Here is a 22,022-nt window from a genome sequence, read left to right as displayed (position 1 = left end):
GAATCCTCTAATACAACTGAAACATTGAATGCTGTGTGTCCCTTCCATGGTAGGAGATGAAACGGGGGTTTCATTTATATGACAATGCTCTGGAAACATTGCTCCAGCTGATGAACAGGCCATACAGCCAGGGAAAACAACTGATTCAGACTGCAGGATCCAGCAGAAGCAAATCTCCACAGAGCTGAGAAGCATCTAATGGAGGAGTCCTGCCAGACCTGCAGGGAACACAGTGAATGGCAAGATAAAATAAGAACTTCAGTCCATGCACATTTAAAAAAGAGCTAAAAAGGTGGTTCATGTAATGCTTTCTGTCTAGAGCAGACCAGGCGATAAAATTTCATTTCTATAAAAAAAAAGAAGAAAAATGCTTCCCTGGAGTGACATATGCTTGTATATTTTAGGGTGAAAATTGAGATGCTGTTGTAAATGCATCAGCCCAAAATGTAACATGATTTATAATATTTTCTTTAAAATTGAATTCTTTTGCAAACACAAATATCCTCAGTGTTTTAAATCCCAATGCTAACTATTGCTGTGTACAAACCAAAAAGTGAAAGAAACAAGTGGCTGGTGCAGGACATGAAGCTGGCCAAAGAAACCTCACCGAGAAAGCTATAGCTCCTCAAAGCCACTGCCCGCTTGGTCCATGCAAGGGAGTTTGCCATGCTGCGTGCAAGGTCTGTGCTCATGCAGCTCTCTGCTTGCACACCCCAGTGAAGCTGCTGTGCACCGAGCGATTCATGCACAGACCCAAGCATGGGCACGTCAGAGCAAGCATCCTGCTCTGCTCTCCTCCTGAAACACAGACAGCTCCTGATACCTGCTAAGAAGAGCTAAACAGTCGTCATGTGCTGTCAAAAATGAATGATGGGCAGAAAGCAAGGAGCACAGAGGGAAGCACATTAAGAGCCCACCATACCTCAGGACTGGCCTGTCATGTTCTACTAACAACCAACCTTTTGAAATTCCTGTCTCCATGGCTTAATTCTGATTTGCACAAAATATTCCTTTTTGCATGTCAAGAACGGTGTAAAGGAGTTTGAATGTAAATGATAATAAATCCCTCAGGTCTACAATTTCTGCAGTGCTGCCAAATGTACCATTTTATGATGGGTTCCAAGGTATTTGCTCTTTCTTTTGAAGAGCTTGCAGTTAGTACCATGTAAGGAGTTCAGCTTTTGTTTTTATTGAGAGGACAGAGCTGAACTGGCCCCTACTTGTTAAATTTTAATATGTTAAATTTTTATTATGTAATTTTACTATGTTAAATTTTCCTAAGAGAAGTTAGATTTCCATTGAATCTTATTTCGCCCAGGAAATACCTTCTTCTAGAAGACTGTCATCATTTCCACAAGAAACCAAAACATGATTTTTACAAAGAGTCCAGCTTTGAGTGAAGGCTTTACAAAAACAGGGAAGTATTTTATTTTTCTCACAACAGTTTCAACATGAAAAAACCCTGAGTGCATGCTTGCTTTCTTTCCTATATAGTAAACACAAAATTCTTAATAAACACACATATATATGTGAGGGTGTTAAACTGTAAGATGCATTTTTAAAAGCCCAAGTTCATTGCTTGTTTAATCTCATTATTTCTAAGCCAGTTAGTAAGTAGAAGCATGTTAACAAACACATTTACTTTTGACAAAACTGGCCCAATTCTTTCCTAGTTGTCCTAGATCAGGAAAAGCTCATCTATTGTCAGGGTAGCAATTCTGCTGTAAAACTGATGTCTCTGAAAAACAAATTAGGCCCATACTTTCTAAGTCAACATTCCATTATTTTTTAAAATGAATTCTGCATATTTTCTCGAACCACATAAATTAACAACCGTTTAGGTTATCTTTGCAGCTGAGATTCCTCGCTGCTCCCTTTATAAATCTAGCCCAGGAAAACTGAAATGCTAACACGTTTCTTGGATTGGGTCTGTCATTCCTCTCTAGCTCCTCGCACTTTTACAATTCACAAGGTCATGAGTACAAAATGTGCTTGTTAACTTACACAAGAATAAAGCTGTCAGATGGGCTGAAGCCTCCTTGCGTACCAGTTTAGTGAAATATGATTATCCAAGCTGTAAAATGGATAAACCTATTAAATTAATAAATCTGCTGCCCCGTAGCCTACCACTGATGTCATTGCCTTACCTACAAGGCACCCCTTCTTAAATTAATACTTGATAAAGGAATAAATCTTTTAAAGACATACACTAAAGCTTTGCATTGAAGAGTTATCTTTTGTGTTACAAACTGTAAGTATTTTTTACTGCAATGGGCATGAGAGAAAATGAATTCCAGAAAAAAGAAAAAAAAAGAAAGAAATTAAATAAAAATATTGCTATCCTGTTAACACTGTGGGATGCTTCTTATCTGTACACAACTAATCACTTCCCTCTTTCTTTTTCTTTTATTATTATTATTCTTATGTGTGACTGAATTTTAGTGGCCATGAAAGTGAAGGATAATTAGCAGAGTTGTGGATAGAGTGGAAGGGCAGTGCCTTATCACAGACAGACTGGGTCAGATACATGTGGGCAAAAGAAATCATGATTCACTTCTTTCAGCTGCTTTGATTTATTACTCTGAAGGTCCAACAACGAAGTTGCACATCAGGGGAGAGAGAAGGAAAAAGATTTTCAAAGCACTCTTCCTTCATGACTTCTTAGAAAGCCTTTAGCATATTGTGTTTGCTAGAGTACAAGATCACTGTTCCTTATTATTAATAACCATGTATTACATAGACAACCTTGCAGAAACCAGAAACACACTCTGCAAGGCACTGACCGAATAAACAGCAAGACAAAACTCTCTGCCCTCAAGATCTTATGGTCTAAAATATTTAATTTAAAAAAAGTGTAAGGGAAATAAGCACAGACATGTGAAACGATTTGCCTTAAGATAACATAGCAAACAAGCTGCAAAAATATGAAACAGAAAACAGATTCCCTAGATCCCAACCAGTGCCCACAGATTACGCTTCAATAACGTTAAAAATGAGATAAAAATAAAATCCCAACTCATCCAAAGGCATCCAACAATGCGCTCAAAACTCAGAAGTGAATTTGTAAAAGGAAACAGGAAATGAAAACTAAAGAGAGTTGACATGATTACGGGGTGTTAATAAGAAAAGACATAAGCCAGGGGCCTTGATGTACAACTAGACAACAAGAGGTTACGTTTGGAGTCAGGGCTATGCTAATTTGCAAACTTGGGTCCATTTCATTAAGTGAGCTGAGAGACAGGCTGTCTCAGTCCAGCAGAGAGGGATCTCATTATCCATGTAGGGAGCAAGAGATAAGAATCTTTTAATAATTGCTGGGATTTTTTTTATGATGATATGGAATGCCAATTTATGCCTCTCCACTCAACGTGGATAAAAACCAGCCTCCTTCACAGTTCAAACAGCCCCTCCCGGCCACGGCCATTAGGGCAGAGAGGGAAAGCAGAGACTAATATGCTCGCCCGGGAGACCACTGCTACAAAACTCCATTAAATGCACTTCAGAGTGGGAACGTTTTTGTTTACAGTGGATGGAAAACTTTGCCAATCTTTCTTTACTTAATGATTAAGAGGCACGGCTGTAGGATTTAGGGCACCACCCATAATTCAGTACAGCAAATGGACAAAACTCCTACAGACAAGTAGTCTTTGGATAAATCGTTTATTCATTTCTTCTTAAGGAAGGGTCCTGAACTGACACCTTTGGAAAAGGCTAAGGAACATGCATTACAGTGGCAAAAGGACTGTTTGCACTCCCTTCCCCTTGTCTCTCTCTCCAAAACACATCCACTGCAGCTTCTAGAGCAGAGCAGCTTTCTAGAAGCCAGAGGTCTGCACATCATGTCCTTCCCTGCAGCAAGTATCCCACTATCCCACTTCATGCTAAGCATAGCACAGGTTTTGTGACAGGGACAAGTTTCATCTGCAAGGGACTAATTCTGAGGGACTTGCATTCTTTCCTATGACATTACCAACCAAACACAGCTCTGGCTGCCACTCAAAGCACTGGCATAGAAGAGCAGGTATAGAGTCAGACAAGGTCTCGTGCTCTTGTTTTACTGCATAATACTTGCAGAAGGCTGAGACGCAGGCCCAATAGCTTATCAAAATCACACTAATAGCATTAAACTTTCGAGAGCCAAGTTTTCCTTCTGCCCAAACTCCTGCTGCAAAGAAAGGAGGAAGCAAACCTCAGCAGAGCCAAATCTGCTCTCAGTTACGTGAAGTCCCTGGGCTGGACTGCACATTAGTGTTGGAAAACACTGTCCAGGGAACTCTGAAGCTGCGCTTATCTCTAGAGCTAGCTGCAGGATTTGCTTTTATGCATCAGGTCAGCGTAAGGACTATGTACAAGTTATCTACCCCCTGAGCAAGACCAAAATAATAAGGCTCCCTTCAGCTGACCTTGTCTCTTTTCCCAGTTTACAGTTGTTCATGAATAATCTTTAATTTTCCGTATGTTCATTTCTATTGAAAATTACTTGTCAAATAGCTTGTGTGAAAGGCATACTCAGTCTTTACTTTGCAGGTAAGACCATGATACGTCCTACTGGAAACAAGGCTTGCTTTTCTGAAAAGTCACGGTCTGGCTCCTCGATCAGATGGCAACAAGATGGGAATCAGCTACATGGACACAGTTGCCCCCCTGCAATTACAAAAGTGCTTTCTCTGAACATTTTCTGATATTTACTTTTAAGGAAAAAAAAAATCTGTCTCCACTAATATTCCTGTCCACAAATCCCTTCCCTGGAGCATTCCTGGGATGTGAGGTCCAGGTGCCTGGCAGCAGAGCAGTGATGTTTGCTGCCGTGCAGAAACTGCCCAAAAACGTGACTTGGGGGAAAGCCTCCTGGGTCAGGAGAGGGAACGACTGGCAGGAAGGAACAGCAGAGAAAAGCAAGTATGTTCACAAGGACAAGGCTGACAAAAAAGAAAGAGAAGAGAAACAGAGGGCAGGAGCAGCTATGAAGGTAGCAATTTCTCCCTAGGGCCTGTGTGACAACATTAGGACAGCTCTCAACAAATGCTGAGCGACCAGAAAGTGTCCCATCCTGACTGGAGATCAGTGCTGCTGTGGCACAACCCCTGCTCTTCCTGGCAGCACACTGCTGGAAAAAAAAGAGCCAAAGGGTTTACAGGCACCCCCTCAGACATCCATAATGAACCAGGGCCAGGTATACCTGTGTTCTGCAGACTGGTCCCATGCAGTCACTGTTCCTCGAAAAAAGCAGTGCCCATGTCGAGGGGTGAGAGCCTCATTCAATGCAAGCTACTTTTAGGGCTGTTGCAAAAGACATTTCTCTTCAGAGGCAGTTGTTTCTGTGAAAAAGGCGATAAATGAAACAGAGAGGGTGGCAGAGAAGGCTCGGATGAGCCAGGCCCCAGGAGAATCCCCAGGACACGTAAGCTGGGAGCACAGCACAGGCTGCTGCTGGTCAGGTGCCAGGCAGGCACGACCAGGGATTAACCACGTGCTTGTTCTTAACCTTGCAAGGACAGAGCTTTATGTTGTCCTCCTGGTAAAGCTCTGACAGAAATTACAGTCTCAATTCCCTGCTCTTCCCTTCCCCTCCACCACCACCTCCACTATCTGATCCCTCAGAGAGATGAAGAAATACGAACAAAGGCCGCAGTAGATCATGTCAAGCCAATATTAAATGCCTCTAATGGAGCTTCGATGAGACCAGCCTTCTTAAATGTCTGGACGTTGCCTGCAGACACCCAGGGACACTGCAACTGAAAGTCCCGATCGCTAGGGAGGAAAGGTCAAATACCAACTCTGTGCTTACAAAATGCCTCAAGTTCTTGATATCTTCAGCCCTATCCTAATAAAGCGACGCTTGCAGGCCTCTCTCATTAACAATTTTTAACTATACAGTAAGCAAGGGCATTAATGAAAACAGAAGAGCTTTGCTTAGTGATCAGTTGCCACTTGTGGTTCCCTTACTCCAAACTTCAACCCAGAGCTGAAGTACCCAAATAGCGTTGTTTCAGGCTTTGACCACAATTCAGTCAATGTTCAGCAAGTCAACAGTAAATTTCATCACTTTTGTAGGTTTGGGCTCCAGACATATATGCAACTGCTATATTACATCAGATTTCATCCCAAACAACAGTGGGAAAGACATATGTCAGCCTTCACTTTTAAAAGTTCCTGTCTCCCAGTCCTCATAACTAAGCTTTTTCCAAGCTTTACCTTCTAATCAGAGACCTCATAATGTTAAAATATATGTTGATCTCTTCTCCTGGATAAATGATGTCCACTAGGGGCTTGTATGAGACCACTAAATTTATTTTTGCTTTTGAATTAAAAAGTCACCAAATTTATCTTAGATATTGAAAGATAAAAAACTGAACTTAAAAATCTGACACTCCTGAAGCTGCATGCTGGTTGCTTTCCTCTGCTCTCTTCTTTCTCGTGTCCCGAGGTTCCTGTTGTCAAGTTGGGAAACAAATATCCAAGCTACCTCTGAATTTATTTGCAGAGTACTGAGAAAAAAAGTTCAGCTGTAATACCATTAGGATTTGGCAGGGTAATAGGCTCCAGATTTTTCAAAACCCATTTTCTATTAAAAGGAGATTTCTCTCTCCTCTCTCTCTGTGCTTATTTCTCATAATCACAATATGAATTTAAGGTACTGTAAAATTAATAGAACACCGATGCTAGAGACTGACGTCTCCAACACAGGCAGACAGACAGCCTGTCCCTGCCAGTGCCCTCCAGCTGCGACCCTAACTGTATGCCTGATAACAACTGGTTTACCTCTAGGCAAACTCATTTATTGACCCTTTAAGAGGGATGTTAAAAGACCAATTGAAGCTAATAATGTGTAATACTTTCTGCAAGCTGTATCCTTGATCATACTGAGAGGATTTTAAATTACCCACCTCATTACATGCAAAATGCCACGAAAAGCTGTGGAAAATTCAACTTCTGATGATATGATGATATGTATACAAGGGAATTTGCTAGTGCAGATACTTTAAAGCCATCTCTAGCCTATGTTGGGTTGGGTCTGGTCTGATGTCATGTTTTAAGAGGCTTTTAGTAAAAACAAGTAGTAAAACTAATCTTCAAACATCCCTTTTTCTTGGTACCAAGGGCCAAGGAGCATCAGGACAAGCCTTTGGCCTGCTGCCCGTGTCTGGAGACCTTGCTGCCCACTGCCCCACCACCTCGAGATTTTGCAAAGGATTTTGGAGTCCTTCCATGTGCAAGTTCTCACCCCAGCTGTTAATTTGGCAATGACAGCCCCAGGGGGCCTGGGCAGGAAAGCTGCAGCCATGGCTGGGTGTTTATCAGGGAGGATTTCTTCCCCCTGGCTTGCCTGTATTGTGCATCAAGATCCACTTAGGAAAAAATCCTGTTTTCTCTGTCCTCATTTCACAAATAGGTGTGGTTGTAGCTCAAGGCAGTGGCTGTATGTTTATGAATAGTAGAGAAAGAGGAGACAGAAAAGGAGGCTTCTGTTACCAGCTCCTGAAGACTGTTACCCTGAACCAAAATATTACCTCCAGCCACATACCATTGATACGTGCAAGTAAACCAGATTTATGTACATACTCGTATTTGCTCAAGTGTAGGATATGATATAATTATAGCCAATTAAATGCTGTGTTTTTTCCTAAGATACTGTTTAAAAATCCAGTTATTATCTGTTCATCAGACTGTCAGTAAACACATCTCTTTCACATACAACACGTTTAACTTCTGCTCAGGTGACTTTACTCATATGCGGACCTTGTGGTAATTAATTATAACTATCAGTTCAGAACCTCTGCAAACAAACAAAAAAGTATCAATTGAGAGAAGGATCCTTTATCCATTTAAGACTAGGTCATTAGGCTTTTTTTGTTTGTTTTTACTAAATACCTTTATATTCATATACATCTAGAGCTGGCTGTGGGGTCACTAAATCTCCAGCCCTGGTAATGCTCACTCATGTCCACACCTTGAGGCAAAGGGAGAGATAATATTCAGTAGGTTCAAGTTTTGCTTTGCTACGTGTACATCGAAACACTTCACAGACGCAAACATATATACATCCTTATTTCTATTCATAACCATACTTAATTTTACCTGCATATACATACTTACATGTCCCATACAAGCAAGCCCTGGGTCTGCAGCCTGGCTGATTACAGTTTGGTTGGTTATGTTAGTTCTGGCTCTGTTTCCAGAAGTTATGTCGACACTTTTTTCTTGCATCAGGCAGCTCTTTCAGAGGCAGCTGGTGTTGCAGTCCTACATGAATCATGATGTACTGCTTGGGTCCAGAAATGTCAAAATGCTCAAGTGGCCTGGTGGTAAGTGTGTTTTGTGGTGTTGAAGGCAATGGTACCGCTGAAAATCCCATGCGCAAAGCTAAAAAGCAGTTTTAGCCCCTCTACAACCTGCTTTGTGCCTCAACAGCTACCAGTTAGTCCCATTTTAATCCTTCAAAAACAGCTTCTGTCTTTATCCTAAATAAGTCACAGAGTTTAAACAATGTTATTTAACCTTCTGTGCCCTCTCCCCATATTTCTACCAGTGCCAAACGCACGTTAGCTCATTCCAAAAAGCCACACGCTACCCAACCAATGCTGCCTAAGGAAAGCATTCATGAGTGTTTATGGGGCAGCTGAAGTGTAATGATTTAGTAGATGTTTATAAATGTTTATACTGTACAGATTAACATTCCCCAGGGGGCCTGTAATGAAGAGAGTGCTCCAACTGGAATCAAACCAGCCAGCCTGGGCTGAATGAGCATGAATGAATCCTGCTGGCCTACCCTCACTAGTTGTTTACTTAGTTTGAACGGATTTCCTCTACCCGTGCTCCTTCAGCATTTTGTTTGGGAGAGGCAGAAGAAGAGTCTGGTCTCAGAATGAGCACAGATTGGTAACAAGCTAGAAAATCCAGCCCAGCACTTGGAGCATAGTAATTACTCACAAATTGTGCTAGACAAAAGAACAAAGAGCCCAACCCATCTGCTTTGGAAGTCAAGGCTGAAATTCCCATTGACTTCAAAGAAAGAGGTCTCAATCTTCAAACACAGTTTTCAAACATCATGCCCAACACGGAAAATCATGTTGAAGCAACCAAATCCTGCTATTGGCTAGGAATAAATCCATAGTTATATACTATGATCAGGGTCTTGGAATTTACACCCTAGAAATGTCATGTTAGGTCACTGTTTTTGAAAAACAGGACTTGCACTATTCAGTGATGCTATGCTGGAGGTTAGCAGCAATGGCTCATGAGTTGCATTTTTTATTTTTTATTTTTTTTTAAGAAAACACCCTGGAGAGCAGTGGTACGCAGCTTCACTGAATATCTAGCTGAAGGTAATAGACTTCTTTCACTCAGATTAAATAAGGGAACAATTTCAATTTGTTCAATGATGGCTCAAAGATAAAAAGTATTTGCTAGAGGTATCAGGATGCATAGAACTATTCAAAAAAAATGCAATGTGTTTCAGATTGTCACGGGTTTAACAACATCAATACCAAACCAAGGAAAGTAAGGCTGGGCGCTGGTGGATGAAGCTGTGCCTGCCTCAATGGCTCAGAAGCAATGAGCAAGCAGGTTTTAAAAGATGCTAAGAACAACCCTAGGAACCATAAAAGAGAGTTCATTTCTTTGGGGCATGGCGCCAAGTTAAAAAAAAAAAAAAATCAGCCTGTGAAATCACAAGTAAGGAAACAAACCTCTCTGGATTTCTGCTGTGGTCAGAAGAGTAAGACTTTTTATATATGACACACGCATATATTCAGAATATGAATCATCACAAAGGAGCCGGGAAAGGGTGGGAAGAAAATAGAAAGGATCATGGCAGGGCCAAAGGATCATAGCCAGCACTGGCCCGGAGAGGTGGCCAGAAATACCAAGCAGTGTGAACTGAATCTTCAAGGGAGGGCCACCACTACCAGGAGATTTCTGCACACCGAGGGCCCATATTCTTCCTGGGACCAGACTCCTTTGCGGATGTGAGGAGATTCCTCACTTGCCCCAGAAGTATTCTAATTATGCCCCTGATGGCTACATGCCTGCAAAGGACAAACAGTAGCACCACACATCACAGATGTTGTCGAAATAAAAAATAATAAATAAGCTTTGCAAACTCTTAAACTGCAGCACTGAAGGCTGCCCCATTGAAAACTTCTGCCATGATCCTGCAGCCTCTCTAATGGATCACACAGACGTAGAGGGCTCAGTACATAAAAGCATTTGTTCCAATAGGCTTCTGAGATGCTTTTAAAGGTTCAAAAATAAGCTTGCTCTGAATCTTGGATGGAGACACTGGACAAAGGCAATTTTGTCTGCAGTGGTTTATTTGCCCATCTCACAAAGCTGTCTGAGCTAGTTACAGTGTTTGGCAAACACTCCTGGTACAAGTTCTGCAGAGTAACCCCACCTGGGTCTTTAGGCTAGTGGAAAAGACAGATATTTGAAATCTTCTAGAGCACTGTAACCATCAGGTAATTAGCTGTAGCAGACTTACAAAGTAGGAAAGGCTCCTGAGAGCTCTGAAATGAAAGCACAAAATGCCTCCTGGAACTAATTTTAGAGTGGCTGAAGTATTTAATCCTGCAAATTATTGCCAGTGAGGAAACATCAAGGTACTGCTGGATGTTAATAGTGGCAAACCAGCAGGAATGGTTCACCCTAAGCTGCCTCCTGCTGATGGCTAAGCAATCAGACACGCTTTACATCACTCACAAAGGACAGGGTGCAGGGGCAGCTATGTTTTGTTCCCAGTGACTTGCAAAGTGGCCTGGAATTGTTCCTCCTCTCTGCATCTGCAAAGGCTCCTTTATCAGCAAAGCCAGGGTAGCCCTACTTTGCAAATTGTGGAGAAACAGAAAGAGGATAATAAACTCTGGGGGTGCTGAGAGCACCTCAGCACTGCAGTGATGCTAAACCCCGGTTCCACAAACACTCTGCATCCTTCAGGGGACAGGGAAGGGTTTGTAGAGGTGAGGGCAGGGGCAGAGTGCTTTACTCTTTCATTTGAAAAGATGCCTTTTTAAGTCTTGATCTGCTAATAAGCCCTCATTAATGAGGTTTTGGAGATTGGATTTATCCAAGGTAAATGTTAACCTTGTGGGGGCTGCTTTTAGGAAAAGGGAATGGCAGATATGGGACTAAAAACAAACTTCCTAGGTTCTTAAGACCAATCTGCTCTTACGCAGATCTTCAGACCTGAAATCCCCTTGTTTATTTTGATCAGACACCACACCACGTGAGGGAACCAGGGAACTCCATGTTTCTTTCCACTGGGAAGCCGCTCAAGAATCCTGTTGCTGTTCTGGTTAAAAAATTTCATTTAATCTCCAGCCTGAATTTATTTATAGCTAATTAATATCCATTTGTTCTTGTGCCAAAATATTCCTTTATCTTTAATAAGTAGTCTGTCTAGCTCTGAGAAAGCTATATACTTGGATTGCTACAGAACCTAGGAATTTCCTCTTCCACAAGCTGTAGGAAAAAGTGTTAATACAAGAACATGCTGTAATACCCCATGCAAATTTTTCAGAAGCCCATCCAGGTATGCGTAAGAATCTATGTACTAATTTCAAAACCATTTCCAATACCATTTTTCCCAGCTAGAAGTCTTTTCCCATCTTTTAAAAACAAAGGAGAGACAGCAAGCTGAAATTTAACCTTTTCCTGAGAACTGTTTTCCAAATAGTATGAATTGTAACGTTTCATCCACCAGACACCAAGAAGCATCTCATCTACAAACGTAAGGATTAAGATCCTGCACATTTTTTTTGAACAACAAGCACTTTGGAACCCAGGTTTTGTTTCTTTTCAGACACAGGTTTCCTTTTGCACATAAACCATTTACACATTTGCAAAAACAAGTGAGTGAAAGTTAGAAAATGTCAGAACAAAAGCAAACCATAAAACCTTATACATCTGCATTATGATTCACCCTTTAAGTATAGGCTCATGTCTTATTTTCCACCAGATTCTACCTCAGGATGGACACTGCTCACTTAATAGGCAGATATTCAATATCTTGTTACAGTGTCATTATACAGCATGTGGCTTGAGGCCTTATTTACCACATAGTATTCAAAACCTACTTGGAAGACACAGTTGCTAATTTTCTCATGAGTTCTTCTAGAGCTCTTATCGGTATGGCATATGAGTGCTTCAGAAATGTTAATTTCTTTTAACAACATCACGTAAGATGAGAAGATATTATTATTCCTGTTTCACAGATGGGAAACAAACACAAAGAGATTCAGGTCAAAACATTCTGTTAGCATTGAGTACCCAAACTGAGATTTCTGAAAACTGATTTCTCAGAATGCTCAACGTACAGCATCATATGCCAGGAGAAATACTACTAGCAATGTACTCTGCAGATGGGAACACAGATAAGAAAGGAAAATTAACAGCCAATTGTGAAGTTTAGTTTAAATTGTCTTCTCTCACACTGGAGAACAGTTTTACGCTCTTCAGACGCCTTGACCATGAAACTATCCATTTCTTTTCATTCTTTGCCTTTTACTACACATCTCCCAGCTCTTGCACCAAAACCAGACAGAGCCCTTCAGACACCAACTTCTCCCTCTACCCAGCCATAACTCATCTCCTGCTCAGCTCCACCTTCTACACAGAATGAGACCAGGGTCCTGCACTAAACAGAGCACCCACTCAAAGATTATACAAAACATGTGTACAAGGGAAGTCAAATAAACGTTACATATGAAAGACTACTTTCATAATTTCCCGACATCCTTTTCTAAATAAGCTATTCAAGAACACTATCTCCATTATATACACATACATATTAAAATGCATATATACACACCATATATTTATATATATACATATAATATGTATGATATAAAGATTATTAAATTTATGTAATAATGTAAATTTATATATACTTATGCTCTTGATCCTTATTCATATTGTCTGAAATGATCCAAAAACTGAAAAAGGGTTGGGAAATAAAATATATTACCTGGTATGGAATACTAAACGCAAAACCTAAATTTAAGTTTTCAAGCTGAAATTAGAAGTGATCACAATCTGCCCACGGTTTTCACTTTAGCCTTTCGCCTGTGTCTTTCTGTTTCAGGGAATCAGGATATATGTGCTTAGCTGAATCAGGTCCACAGTAATTTTGTAAAGTTCAGTGCTGAAGGAATACATGGAGGCAGAACTCCGAATTTCCAGTGTGCAGGAAATTCAGTTATTTAATAATTTCATTCTGTTCTGAACTGGTAGAACACCTATTCCTCTCTTGCCTCAAACTTTCAAATTTCCTTTGAAATTTTATTTGTGTGGGGTTTAAATTATTCTAAATAAATCAACCAGAGCTAATGCCAACATGGAAAATTTCAGTCTAAGTGTTTATAGTTTGACAGAGTTACAAGGAAGTAAAGAAGCCTGGAAAGTTTCAAGCAAACTTAGATATAGGTACAGCCACATCACCAGCCACTTCTAAAATATTACTGTTGTGGAATATATATATATATAGTGATATATATACCCTCTCACCTCGGTAATACTCAGTCCTTTCTCACTGCCCTTAGTGATATAGTTTAGTGGAGGACTTGTTAGTGTTAGGTCAGAGGTTGGACTCGATGATCCTGAGGTCTCTTCCAACCTAGAAATTCTGTGATTCTGTGATATATATATATTAATGTAATATATATAATTATGTATTAACAAACCAAGTAAATACGTGTTGTGTTTTATTTCAATACGGTGACTCCAAACAGCCTTCAGCAAAAGGTATCCCTTTTCCTGTATCCCATTTACTGTAAGTCTCCCATTTGGGCACAGCAGAGTACGGAGGGGAACCCTGTTCTCCTGCTACACACATCCCTGCCATGTTTCATACATTTATCAAAAGAGACCTAAAACCCTTTGACCTAAAGGAAACAAGACTAACCTGTGAAACAAGAGGTACCAATTTGGAGTTTTCTGTTCAGATGCAGTGACTGCAGTATGCAGAGCGGTGCCAAACCAGCAGCCAGATGCTCCCAGCACAGGTAACAGCACTTGTGGGCAAACACAGGGTACTTTCAAGAGGTGAAACCAGAGTTGGGCTAACCAGGAATTATCTGTGATGGAAAACCGGACAGTATGACTGTTTCACTGGTAGATATCTTGTTTTTGTGTGTGTGTGTTTTTGTTTTTTTATCAAGGGGATGAGCAGAGTGCAAAATGTAACTTGACTTGGATGCCTTTGCAAGATACTCTGGGGCTTGCTGTGAACCTGGGATTCTCTTGTTCAAAAGAATCAGACACACTGACTGGATGAGAACTGTTTGATCAAAATAAATAAATAAATAAATAAATCAGGATCTTCTATTTTGAAGGGAGATGAGAAACTGGAATTGAACATTCGGCTGAGAATGTCTCATTCCATAACACTCGGGCAGTGGAAACCGCTCAGACCTGACACCGCTGCCAGCAGCCAGAGAGGAATTCCCCTGTCATGAGGGCCATGACTCACGCCTGCCCCTGCTGCTTCTCTCCCTCAGATGTAGGGGCCATACTTGTGGTCTGGGATGTGTCAGGAGAAAGAAGCTGGCAGAGCCAAGCTCTGTTGCACAAGCCCTTGGTCGCTGCTCAGAGGCACGCTCCTGCTGGGGCAGGCAGCCGTGCAGGTGGCACCAACTCGAAGCTCATTTTGCACAGAATTCCTTCTCTCCCTTCATTTCTCTTTTCCTTACTCTCCTGCCCCTAGTGAATAACCAGAGTAACTCTGTCAGCTCCCAGGCAGTCCTAAAACCTCCTGTTACAAAAATATGTGGGGTTTTAGCATTGGTTTCATTGGTATAAAATGAGGCTCTGCACACAGCAGTGCTAAAACTGGTATTGAGGGCTCTCATCAGCTGTACTCAATAAATTAATGACAGAGCTGCTGCCACAGCAGTGTGAGCAGTTTGCAACATTTGTATTTGCACTCTGAGTATTTATTGCTATGTTTTTCACAGGCCCTTTTAATGCCTCCAGGAGTAATTTATGGGGACAGAATAGCATGAAAGGAGCAGATCCTACTTATTTAAATCTCTGGATGATGAAAATCACATGAGAAGAGCAGATCTCACATTGCTTCCTCTCCATAAATGGATTTCTGAGGCAGTAAAAGCAAAGGAAAAGCAAACATAAACACTGTACAAACACCAAGATATGCATGTTTGTTTGGGCTTACCCAAACACTGCACAAAGATATTCAGGTTTATTCAGGTTTGGACACTGTTTTGCTAACATATTCCATAAAAACCTTGCAGGTTTTAGTAATTGTTAACATAACTAACTAGATACACATCATAAAATTTCTTTTAATTAATTTTTACTACAGTAGAGGATTACTTTATAAAAACATAGTTCTTAGTATTCATCTTGGTACTTCTCAGATTGATGAGTAATGTGTGTGACTGTGGTGGATTTTTTTTTTTTTTTGGCAGCTCTTACTGCTCCTGCTCCAGAGCATGAAGCAGACTCATCTTGGACCCAGGATGGTCCAAGTTTCCAGCAACTGACATACTGGTTATTTATTTTATAAAATAAGCAAAATAGTGAATTATGACTAATGAACTTTTTGATCCAAAGAACACTCATCTGTGCAGTCTCATTCAGAAACATGCCCTTTTGGTGCTATATGGTGCTCACAATACCAGTAGCCTGGGACATTTCACCAAATTTCCCTTCTAGTGCTGGGCAGTGTAGTTTTGGAGGTATCTATCATAAGCTTTGCATTCTTCAAAGTGCAATGTGACATTTCAGAAATAAGTAGAATTTGTCTTTAAAAGCAAATTAAAGAGGTTTCTTTGCCTTCTCTTTATTCATTAATTAATACTCTGACTCCTCAATTTCCAGATAAAGTCATAGACCATAAGATATAATGTTGGTCTACTTCAGCTCTACTATATTTCATGCTTTGCCTCATGAGACCCAATTTATTACAGTGATGGATGTAACATAAGAGTATATTTTAAACAACCATGAGTGTACCTGCTTGGCTGCTCATTTTTCACAAAAGCATTCCGGGAAACATTTGAAGTCAGAAGACTGACCCAGAATTTGTTTGAATAATCCAGGCTTCATGATTCTGCAAGACAGGATAGGAAGTTAACTTGAGAGGTTTCCTGTGCTTCCAGTCCCATCAAACCACCATCAAGTCAGCCTGATGCTTTAACACAGTTTTCATGCAGTGTCGTGAAGTGAGAGGTAGCTCAAACGATCTCTCTTCAAATCTCTGTCAAGCTTTCCATCCAGCAAACAACCTGCACACATGCTCAGCTTCCTTTACTATTACCTCAGTGTAATTGGAGGAAATCGTCTGCAGCATATGAAGCTGCAAAGCTGTGCAAGTCTTTGCAAAATCAGAGCCACTACAGACCTGAACTTTGGAAAGCTGTGAGATTATTCATAATTTCACCAGCCTGATTCAGCAAAAGGAATGTGGAACCATTTCGAGTCACATTTCAAGTTGTTCATAGTTTTTGGGAAAAGTTGTGTCCTCTGAGCGAAACGTAGCTTTCACTTGGTTTCTCTATCCTATGTTTAGGGAGAATTAAACCTTCCTGAAACTTGCTGGAAAAGGAGGGACAGGGAGATAGAGAAGGACAATTCATCTCTAAACTACATTGCTCTTCAGAGTAAACCACAGAGAGCTGTAATGGGACAAGTAATTTTGTTACATGGCATAATTAATTAGAACCCATAAAACCCAATTAAACAGCACTTTTGAGACTATCAAGTAGTGCACGTTTGAAACAGCAAATATGACAGCATAAGTACAATTTTATAGCTGGGCACACTCCTCAGGATTATTTTCAGTGCTCTGCTAAAATGGGAAATGGCACCAGTTTGGCCCCTGCTAATAAATTGCTTGCAAACAGGCTATATTAATAATCTTTATGGGGGTAGGATGGAAGCCAGATGGGGCAGGGAGGGGAGCGTTGAGGTGGCATAATATATTGGCCTGGAAAACATAATCCAGGCCAAAGGCAGACATTTAATCTCTGTGTACATCTGAGAAGGCTCGAAATATAGAAGGAGAGGTGGTGGGCCAAGAGGGGAATCCCCTGAGAGACCACAGAGGATATTTCCAAGGTAAAAACTGAAGTAATACCCAACCAGGTAAGCACTTGGCCTTCTGCATGGAAGGAAACAAAGGAAAGAGCTGTGCTCAAGCAAGGCAGGGGCCTTGCCCCCTTTGCCTGTGAATGACAAATGGTGCTGGGGTGCCACCTCAGCCCTTCCTCTCACCTCAGTAATACTCAGTCCTTTCTCACTGCCCTAGCAGGGAGTTATTGTGTGTGCATGCACATGATGGGCTCTATGCGTGTGTACAAGCTTGATATACAATCTAGCGCGAGTAAAAGCTCACTTTGCCCTTGTTTATTTACATGAGGCCCCACTTATGTTTAACTTGGCAGCCAAGAGGTCTGAGCCTTGTGCCAAGCACTAATTCCTTGACTGCCCTGACAGGCCCTGGCGTGCACACCTGAAAGTCATTAGCGCTCGGACCCATTTTGTTCTCACATTTCGAGGCAGTGACCCGCAGCCACGTACAGCTTCAGCAGACACTTTATCATCTCCCCTGTCATCGGCTTTGCGCTCAGCGGCCTGGGCACTGCCAGACCACAATAAGCAATGAACTAACGGGAGAAGCCTCTATCTGAGAGGACCGAGGCCTGTGCGGAATCGCAACTCCCCTCTTGTGCATGGAAGGCAAGCGATGCTCAGCACAGGCCTTCTTTCTTCTTCAGTTACAAGTTTGTTTGTTTGGGGCATGTTTTATCCTTCAGAAAATAGCAACGCAGTGTGATAAGTAAACAACCTGCAAGAGCTGAGCTTTGGTGGCAGAATCAGACAGATTAAATTCTAGCAGCCCCGTTCAGTTGTACAATGCTCTTCACACAAGCTATTCCCCAAAAGCGTACCTTTATCTTATCAGTCACTCAGAAAATTCCTCCAGAGTCACTTACCAACAGAGGAAGAATATTTAATATAGAAAACGCAAAAAAATATACTTTAAAATGAGATAGGGAAGCAGAACTGTTGTGAAGAGCTGGTCTGGATAGGAAGCATTGCAGTGCAGATGCACACCACCGATGGGAAGAATAAAGCAGGCACGTAAGAGGAGAGAGGAGATGGAGCTTTCTGCAGAAAAGATGTTGCACTGTGTGTTACGCTCTCTGAAGGTTTGCAGGGTGACATCACATTGTTATCCATGGAGATGCTACTCATCTAGTTTTTGAGAGTCCATTTACAAAATAACAGAATTTTATAACTGTTTGCATTTCGTAAGTCGTAGGCCATTTCACCTGCATTTAGACCTTTAGGCTTCCTCCCATACATGCTATTTTAAGCTCCCAGTCTCCTTAACAGCTCCAAACACTGCCATTTTAGTTTGCTAGAGACATTTTTATCCCTTCTATTCTCTCCATGTTTAATATTCTCTATTTAAAATCGATAAGGACTGAGCTAAGAGTCTGACAAGCTAAGAGTCGGTCCTAAACCACAAACAGGTTTTGGACTATGTTCTCACGACCTTAAAAAGGAAGGAATGGGAAGCTTAAGCTCTGGAGAGCTCCAGATTTCCAAAGGAGGGGGGGGGGGGTAGGGGGGAGGAACAGAATTACTTTTTTTTTTTATGGCAATCTCAAGGCTATGCACTTTGAAGTTATCACTTACTATATATTTATTTTAAAACAAAACAAAAGGTCTGAACAACAAAAAAATCATTTTTGGATTTGTCTAGAGGGTTTTTTTATGGCTCTTCTGAGCCTCACACTGTTGGATACGTGGTTAATGTAGCACAAGACCTTACAGAAAGAATACAAACATGAAACTAATAAAATGTTTATAAATGCTTTTGGACAGTACAAAAGCAGAATTTTCTCTGAAATATATTAAGTGTATGCTGATACTGACATTTTTTCAGAAGTGTATATAGTTTACATGTGACTTCTCTACAAACTTTGTACTTCAGGTCCCTCACTGTTGGGATTATGAACGTTCGTCATTCTTGTAGCACCTCTGTAAGATTAACCATGGCAATACTTCCCATTTGAAAGATCAGGCACTGGTACACAAAACTTTAATGGCCAGAAATGCAAATAGATCTTAAAATGTAAAAGCTGGGATGATTTAATATAAAATATGTGAGGTCTTTGCTCCAAGAGCCCATAAAAAGTATTTTCTCCCAAGAGATTTTCTCATTGAGGAAAAGAAAATGGTATTCTGCATTGTGCAAGACATACTGAGATGGAAGACCTTCCTCTCCAGCTGTAGTAACATACGTGGTAAGAATAATCTAGCTGTGCATTGTGGAACTGTGCCTTTAGTATAGATTTATGCAGATACACATAAGGTCATCACACAGTGGGAAAAGGGTGGAAAATTTACTTTAACCTTAAATTCTGGTTTGGATGTTTCATGTAGAGAGCACATTTTAAGGAGATTGGAAGCTGGGACTGGTGGTTTAGTTGGTTAGGGGGTAGAAGCAAGAAGAATATCAACAACCATCTCAAGGATAACAAATGCAGTTTGTATAGACATGTGTCATTCCTGTACTGCAGCCAAGTGAAACTACAAACACTTATTAAAAGTATAAGGAGGCTTTAATTTACATTCCTGTTAAGGCATCTTTATGTTGCCAGAATATTGCAAGTGGGCTTAGCATAAGCGAGAACTTGGCCTTAATATTCTCAGACAGAAAACTGAAATACACAAACATACTGACTTAGATTCTTATTCTCTCTTCTGCTAATGAAATTTACATATGTGGATCAAAACTAGGAAAAAGAATATGATTCCTCATATACCTCCACTGCACAATGGCATGAATGAGCACAAATGATCAGAAGACTCATTTCATGTGTCAGCAAAACTGGCCCTGTACAGCATCACATCACCTAACAGCACAGCACCCTACAGCTAGAGACACCCCCCGGACCACTGTGCTCCTGCCATCACAGCAATCACGATGCTAAACTCAGAAGTTCAGCTCCATCATATGCCTCACCACAAGACATACAGAAAACTCCACTACCTTATAGCAAACCTCATCCTTTTAGCACAAAAGACCAAAAGCCTTGAGTACCACACCAGCACCTTAGTAGAAAACTCTATCCTTTGCTAGACAGAAGAAAAACAGTAACACAAATCACAGCGATCCTAGAAAACGTGACTGGGGGCAATACACATCAGCCAGGAGCTTGAGAAGTTTCTCGCTACCACCAAAAGCATCTGTGCACGCTGCCCAATAGCCCATTTCTAGCTGTGGCCAGTTCCTGATGCTTCAGAGGAAAATGGAAGAACAAACAAACCCAGAGGCCAAGTTATGCATGAAAGGAGGGAAAAAAAAAATCTTTTATGGCCCTGAGGAAGCCCTGGAGCAAAGAGATGAGACGTGGGTTTCAGAGCATGCTGTGAGGAGAGCATTCCATCAAAAATAAAACATCATCATATAAAAGACACATGCGAGGGAAGGTAACTAAATACATTTAAACAAAATGGGTAAAATTCTAAGGCCTCTGGAATCAATAACAGATCTTAGGAACTTTATTTGGGCCAAGACTTCAAAGTCAACATATCTAAGTAGTTTCCTACATTTTCTTCTAAATAAGAAATCTGTAGCTCTTGGAATGTCTTCTTAGAACATGTTAATTTTGATAGGAAAATGAAAGGTGCTAATCTGTCCCTGTCACTGTGTAATATTAAACAGTTAAACGTAGTCTGAGTTTGGAAACAGTATATGGCAGACATCCTTAAAAATTCATTCAAAATATATTGAAAGAACAATCTTTTCCAAATCTGTCAACAGGATCCTAGCCACTGTTCCTGGCAAGACAGCTAGCTTAATTTGGTAAAACAATCACTTTTGCTCTCACAAACATTTTAAAAGAAATGAGGTCACAGAAAGAAAAACAATAAGATGACCCTTGATACGTCCTCAGCAGCGAGCTGCCATGTTACAGTGGGCTATTTCCAAGGGACTGCACAGGTTTTAAAAGTGCAAGTAAAGCTGGGGGGTGAGAGGGAGCTTAGTCTCCAAGCAAGGGCTGAGACACTGCAAATTCGATTCACCGCGTGGTTTTGCTGTGAATGCTTTTCCAGGTCTCACACCATTACATAGGATGTAACATCATAATGATGTCAACTCTTGGACCAGGGAGCAAGCTGATTTAAGTTTTATGAGGGGAAGGATGAATACTTTCAAAGGAATGGTGAGTGGAATAATGCAGAAGTGGTAGGATCACAGTTCAGGGAACTCATGGTTACACTTTGAACTATTTTTAGCAAGGTACTGTGAGTTCAAGGATAGAAAGGGCCTATACAGCTCAAGTGAAGCACAGACTCTCCAAGCATTGACAGTTTTCTATCAATTTTGCAGAGAGGGAATCAAAAACCTCTCTTGCCTTTCACTGAAGGTGACTGCTGTAGCAAGGCTGCTGCTTGCAAATGACCAAGTGTGTGTATGGGCATCTGCATGTGTGCAAGAAGCCTTCCTTCCCTGTGCTCTGCGTAGGTATGAAGGACAAACACTGACCTTATTCCTGAAGCAGCACAAGCACCATTCTGCTTCCTCCAGGGTGCAACAGGACACAGTGTGGGGGCAACGGGGCTGCAGCAGGATACAGACTTGCTCCAGCCCTGACCTCTCCTCCTGGTCCTGTCCAGAGCTTCTTACCACATGCCATCACCCTCCTGAGGATGCTGTGATTTCGTTCTGCCGAGGAGGTCCTTCACCACCTTGATTTTAGCCCCAACACTTTTAACATCTATGGGGGGAAAAAAAAAAAAAAAGAAAAAAAAAAAGACACCAGAACTTCAGATATTTAACAATAAAGAAACATCAACAACAACAAAAAAATGCACAAGCAGGTACATTTTCCACCCAGGTTTCAAAGCTGCTGCTGTTCCTGCAGTCAGAGGATGTTAATAAGGACCTCCCCCACCTCAACTTTGGAATCACTGCAGATGCTTGCTTCTGCCAGCTCTTGTTTGATTTTTTTTTTCCCCCTTCTTTAAATGCATACTTAAGAGTA

At 41.1% G+C, this 22,022-nt stretch overlaps 1 long non-coding RNA gene across 12 annotated transcripts in view; it reads right to left on the bottom strand.

The window, feature by feature from the left end:
* Nucleotides 1-22,022, bottom strand: part of LOC106014718 (uncharacterized) — a 127,299-nt gene that overhangs the window by 57,771 nt on the left and 47,506 nt on the right. For 11 of the 12 annotated variants that reach the window (XR_011804446.1, XR_011804450.1, XR_011804455.1 and 8 more), the window contains 3 exons: nucleotides 21,524-21,755; nucleotides 15,973-16,069; nucleotides 13,901-14,072 (listed from right to left, as the gene is read on the bottom strand). This is a non-coding gene — a long non-coding RNA (uncharacterized lncRNA). The remainder of the gene's footprint in view (nucleotides 1-13,900; nucleotides 14,073-15,972; nucleotides 16,070-21,523; nucleotides 21,756-22,022) is intronic. The other variant, XR_011804453.1, reaches the window with a different exon arrangement.

Source organism: Anas platyrhynchos, chromosome 21, assembly GCF_047663525.1.
Source record: "Anas platyrhynchos isolate ZD024472 breed Pekin duck chromosome 21, IASCAAS_PekinDuck_T2T, whole genome shotgun sequence".
Classification (NCBI taxonomy): Eukaryota; Metazoa; Chordata; class Aves; order Anseriformes; family Anatidae; genus Anas; species Anas platyrhynchos.
Note: the sequence above shows the minus strand (reverse complement) of the source record. Positions and strands in the feature narration are given on the sequence as shown.